This window comes from Hippocampus zosterae, chromosome 1, assembly GCF_025434085.1.
Source record: "Hippocampus zosterae strain Florida chromosome 1, ASM2543408v3, whole genome shotgun sequence".
In the NCBI taxonomy this organism is placed as follows: domain Eukaryota; kingdom Metazoa; phylum Chordata; class Actinopteri; order Syngnathiformes; family Syngnathidae; genus Hippocampus; species Hippocampus zosterae.
This window is the reverse complement of record NC_067451.1, coordinates 27,323,282-27,330,231: the sequence shown is the minus strand read 5'-3', so window position 1 is coordinate 27,330,231 and position 6,950 is coordinate 27,323,282.

Below are 6,950 nucleotides of genomic sequence, written 5' to 3'. Positions count from 1 at the left end.
AATACAGTTCGGACAACACACGGCAATATCCAACAAACAGAAAGCACGAGCATTCAACAAACAATTCACCAACATAATACAACACAAAACCAACAGAACATACAGACAACTACAACGCAAAATACGAAAACTCAACACCACGCCCATAACCATCACAGAACAACAAGTCAAACAAGCACTACAACGCTCCAAAAGCAACAACTCCACAGGCCCAGACAACATAAACATCAGACATCTGAAACACCTAGGCCCCAAAGCAATAACACTACTCACACACACTTACAACACATCACTCAACACCAACACCGCAATATGGAAGACTGCAAAAATAATCCCAATACCAAAACCCAACAAAAACCACGCACTCGGCCCATCTTACAGACCAATAGCACTACTCAGCCCAATAGCCAAAACAATGGAAAAGGTAATACTACCCTTCATTACCAACAACACTCAACTACCCTCTCACCAACACGGCTTCCGAAAACAACACTCCACAACCACAGCACTACACCACATACACAACATCATAGCCACAGGTTTCAATCAACAAAAACCACCACAACGAACAGTTGCCATAGCCCTAGACATGTCCAAAGACTTTGACACGGTAAACCTACACACACTCACAAACAAACTCAACAACACTAACACCCCAAACATCATCATCAAATACATCTTCAACTACATAAGGGGACGCAGACAATACACTCAATACCGGGGGGAAACATCAGAACATAGAAACACGAAAACGGGGGTACCACAGGGGGGAGTACTTTCACCAACACTATTCAACATATACATGGCAGACTTACCACAACCACCTCCAAATGTACACACAGTTACATATGCAGACGACATCACCATTCTATCCACACATGTCAAACCACAACAGGCACAACAACAAGTACAAAAATATCTCCACGACATATACAACTGGACAAAACAGAACCAACTCACACTCAACGCAGACAAAACCACCACCACTCTGTTCACACCGGATCCGGCAGAATACAGCAACAGGCTCACTTTACAAATAGATAACACCACCCTACCCACAGTCCGCGAACCCAAAATACTGGGATTAACATGGGACCCCAAACTCACCTTCTCAAAACACACACAACACACTCTAACCCGCGCCAAGCAATCAAACAAAATACTTAAAGCCTTAACAACCACTCACTGGGGAAAATCCAAAGAAACTATACTCACCACATACAAAGCAACCACACTCACACGCCTCGAATACGCAAACACTATATGGTCACCAACACTATCGGACACAAACAAGACAAAACTCCAGACCACACGGAACACCGCACTCAGAATAGCAACAGGATGCACACAAGACACAAACATACAACACTTGCATGAGGAAACAAAAACTCTCCCACTGAACACCCATCTAAAACTACACGCATCGCAAATCAGACAAAAAGCCCAACACCCAACCCACCCACTACACCCACTCACTCAACAACCACCACCACCCAGACAAAAGAAACAAACAATCTTCCACAACAACAACTACACACACAACAAAGACACAGCACCACAGGACACCAACAACGACACCATAAAACAGAACATGAAAGACATACACACCCACTTTGTACAAACACACTTGGACACCAGACAACACAACAAAGTAATACATGCACCAGCACCAGAAATAGACCCATCAGAGCAAGACCTACCACACAGAACCAGACAACTCCTAGCACAACTCCGAACCAACAAATCACCAGCCCTCCACTCCTACCTACACAACATTACACCGGACACACACCCAACACCACTCCGTGCGCTATGCGGCACGCAAGTGCACGACACACAACACCTGTTCACCTGCACAAACATACCCACCACACTGACTCCGGAGGACCTCTGGCGAAACCCAAGCGGAGTGGCGGCCCTGCTCGCCCGCTGGGCGGAGGAGGGGGGTCTGGGGATCCGGGAGACGGAGTGAGGGCCCGGTCCCCCAATGTCGGGGCACGGGTGGGGTCGACAACAACAACAACAACAACATAAAAAAAGACTTCCCCTTTAAATATTCCTGCTGCATAATATATCTCCTTTCCTTTCGTAAAGGATGGTCAGAACCTTTCCTAAGCATTATTAAAATTTAGACGATCTTTGCTCCAGGTGCTACCGGCTCATCTCACTCGGTTAGGATAGGAAAGGAAAGTTCCTATGCCAAAATGATAATCCAAAAAGGGCCCCTGTTGGTGGATAATCAGGCCATGGGAGGTGTGAGTAAATTGTGAGGGGGTGTTGGCTGGAGCTAGAAATAATTTTGGTGTCTTGTCCCTGCAGTAGGTTCATTAAAAGAGCAACCAGTGTTTTCACCACCATGGTCGGATCTTACTCTGGAGGGTAACCCATACAGGCAGGTGGCTTGGACAAAATATTTCAACACTGTCAAAGCTGTGTTGTCTGTGCTCCAGTTGAAGGTACGTTATTAGCCTGGAATTCCCATCAATGCCGGCATGTGTCACAAACACCCACCTGTAAAACAAACATGAAAAGAATAATGATTAAATACAAGAAAACAATCAAGTTTCATATCTTGTTTGAAATATCATCTCGGTAGAGAAGGTATTGCTGTGCACTTAAGACTACATGGAGGCAATTTGGAGTTTGTGTAACTTGGATATACAAATGATAAAATTCAATTTAATCTGTGCTGTCCATACAATATGGCTTTCTAATGCTCCCACGAGTACAAATATAAGATGATCCCTTATTACCGAATGAGACGCATATGCCCATCTATGTGCCATAAACTATTGGGGAATGGCACATAGTATGTTCTTCTAGCCACAGTCTGGCTCCATCTCTAGGCTGCAGCAGCTGGGTCACTACGGTTGAGGATTTCTCGAACTCTTTTTCTTTGTACTACAATACCATCAGCACGCAGGTATGCCCTCATCATCTGCAACAGGTTCAGAAAACAACACAATAAAGAAAGTACACTTTCACAATGAATATAATGATATATACATGAAGGGACAAGAGTATGTAGCAGAACACTTGCTTTCGAGCCTGATCTGGGAAATTGGCTGTGCAATCTTCTGACATGCTCCTCCAGGTCAACATCATGAATGGGAGTAAATCTATTTCTGGCTGAAATCTGAAAAAACTTCATTTTTTTATGCAGGTATGAAGAGGAACAACACAACATCTCAGTGATGGCTCTCACTGTAAAGCCCTGAGTGGGGAGCAGTTCAATTTGATCACTTGTAATGTCAAGTGCTGGTCTTCCTCGTCTACCTAAAGTATGGAAATAAAAGGATTAAGGAATTCAAGCAAACGAATCACTACGTGTTTTTTATATACTGTATACAGTACAGGCATATAGACACAGATGTACATAAAAGTATATGCAGCTTCAAAACCACGAGCAGCTATTTTCTCTAACCATTTTACTCAAGAAAAAAATAATTCAAACTTATAATTGAATAACTAAAAGAAGACTAGTTATTGCTTAAAAGTGTACAGCCATCGCGTTACTTAATAGTCTACTGATTTGCAGGAAAACCACTGGTATAAAACGACGTTTGACAGGGTGATAGAAGGTAAGTCACAGCAAGTCGTCAGTAAAACCCGTGTGTAGTTCGAATAAAAATACATACGAAAAACCAATGACAAAAAATGGTAGCCATTTTACCTGTGTGCAAACGATGTGCCACATGGGAACAAACACGTCCACCATTAGGAGTGGGTCCCGCAATGATGACAGATCGGAGATCTATTGGACTTTGAATCAAACTTTGAATAGTATCAGCGCTAAACTGGTCACTAACTCTTCTTAAATTAGCAATTGAAATGTTTATCGCGCGTGCTTCACTTTCACCGGCAGACCCTTGATGACAGGCACTCTCTATTGCCCTGCACCTTCGCCGAATACGTCTCAGGACACTGTCCGCCATTGTTGTTTTAAAAAACTAAGTGGGCACAGAATTTCCAAAATCATGAGCCCTGACTGGTGGGATGACACTATTTTGAAACGTACAGCCAATAGGATACCGTTACATGTTTTCGTAATCATCCTTATTTGCATTTAATGCAAGTACAGTGTAATGTCACTAGCACTACAAGTGGGCACATTTATGGCCTTGCATGTTCACTAGTAAGCATCAAAATCATCTTACCAGTGAACTAGTGGGCACATTTATGGCCTTAAATGTTCAGTAGTAAGCGTCAAAATAATCTTATTAGTGAACTAGTGGGCGTTTTGTGGCTTACATGTTCACTAGTAAGCGTCAAAATTACCTTACTAGTGAACCAGTGAGCGTTTTGTGGCTTACATGTTCACTAGTAAGCGTCAAAATGACCTTACTAGTGAACTAGTGAGCGTTTTGTGGCTTACATGTTCACTAGTAAGCGTCAAAATGATCTTACTAGTGAACTAGTGGGCGTTCTGTGGCTTACATGTTCACTAGAAGCCTCAAAATTATCTTACTAGTGAACTAGCGGGCGTTTTGTGGCTTACATGTCAACTAGTAAGCCTCAAAATGATCTTACTAGTGAACTAGTGGGCACATTTATGGCCTTACATGTTCACTAGTAAGCGTCAAAATGACCTTACTAGTGAACTAGTGGGCAATATGGAATAAATACTCAAAGGGCTTGCCAGGCAAGCCCATTGAGTATTTAAAGGGTTCAAAGGGCTTGCCTGGCAAGCCCTTTGAGTATTTATTCATCCGTGATGGTATTGTAGACCAATGAGAGCACGTCCGACAGACACGTGGACTTCGGGCGGCCAATCATGATGCATTTCGAGCCAAGCCCCAACAAAAACGGAGGAGAAAACTTTCAGACGCTTTGAAAGCTTTTGGGGTACATATTACTCTTGTTGTTACACAAAATTTTGTTTTACGATTTAGGCGGTAACGTTATGGTGTAAATGTCAAATACGTGGTCAATTTATCAAGATGAAGCCTGCTTAAAAATTTGCTCCAACAATTTTGGAGATGTGTCTGACTTTGACAGCAATGGCGGCAGTTCAACGCTGACAGTCGCAGTCGGGTGCAGATTTATTTCGGCAGGACTTTCTAAAATCTGCCGTTTGCTCTGACAGTTCTCTGTCTGACAGTCACATTTTGTCTTATTACTCACAAGCTAATTGACATTTAAAAAAAGAGTTCATGTTTGGAACACGATTTTGCTCTTACCGTTTGCTGCCTTAGTTCGTTTGAAATATTCGCTTCCTGCATTACATGAAGTACATTTTTTAATATTCACAAGACTGTAACTGTGCATTATAAATAATGTCACATTTGCACTATGTTTTACTGGATCTACAACTAAACTAGGTCCTCGTTTCTGGGAGAGTCCACAGCACCTCCTGTATCACAACCATTCTGCCGGCACACCTTCAGCAGCACGATGTTTCTAACGGGAGCTGGAGGGTGATCAGCTTCATTGAAGAACAGGAGGAGGAGAGGCACAACGTTTGTCATTTGTGATATGTTTTTAGACTTTTCTCCTAACTAAAAAAACTATGTTTTGTTAATTTCTTGATATAGTTCTTGTATTTAAATATTTTAACAATCAAATATTTTTTCAACTGTGTTTTAGATATGAATTGTATGAAATAAATCAGTGAAGCCCCATTCAAATTCTACTCTATCTAATCTGCTCGATCACACTGCTGTCAACCTGCTGTACCTCCAAACTCCTTGGCTTACTCGCAGTTGGAGGGTTCCCCCCGAACGGGGGGACAAATCAAGGAACCAATCCCTGCACCCCGAACGGGGTGCCCTTACGGCCGTTTTTTTTTTTTTCGGCTAACCGCCCCCTGAACCTGGCAGGGTGGCGGGCGGACCTTTTGCTCCAGGCGGGGGACATAGAGACAAATCCTGGGCCCACACAGACACTCTCACGCACGCAACAAACACACACACAACAAACTACCTGGACATGCGACATTTGCACACAACAGATTACAAGAAGACAGACATCCTTCAGATGCAACCACCACACACCACACTGGGTACACAAACATTGCACAAACATAAACACTAGACAATACAACATAACATGGAAATGCAGACTACATCCCAAAACACCACCACGAACAACAACACCTCGTAGGACACCAACAGGCAGCAGAGCACAAACAGACCAAAACAACACACTCGCCTCACCAACACTACCCTCAAACGCAACACGGACAGACAACTCCAACAGAGATACAACAAACACAAGACCACCCCCCCAAACCTGGACCTGCAATAGCTGCAATAGAATCATCACACGCAGACAAACCTCACTCAGATGCAACTCAACACACCCACACTGGATACACAGACATTGCTCCGGCATCACCACCCGCCAATACACAAACACGTGGACATGCAGAACACACACGCAAACAACAAACACCCCAACACCACAACCCCCGAACAACCCATAAAGAACAACACCCACCAACAAAAACAACAATCACACACTGACCATACTACAAATAAACATCAACGGCATCCAAAACAAGAAAACAGAACTAGAAGAACTCGCCTCACAACAGCACGCAGACATCATCACCATACAAGAAACCAAACTAGAAAAACAACACAACACACCTCGTCTCACCAACTACACCAGCATTAGGAAAGACAGAGAACACAAGGGAGGAGGAGGACTGCTCACATACATTCACAAATCAGTCACATTCACTCCCATGAACATCCCCAACAACATTAACACCAACACTACAGAAATTCAAACCGTAAAGATTCACATAACCAACCACAAAAGACTACACATATGCAACATGTATATACCCCCCAGAGATACCACCCGACCAGACCACGCCACAGAAGACACAGACATCACCAACACCTTCCAATACATAAACTCGCTGAACAACACCATTCTAACCGCAGACATCAACGCTCACTAAACACAATGGCACTCGCCCTACGACGACCACAGAGGCACCC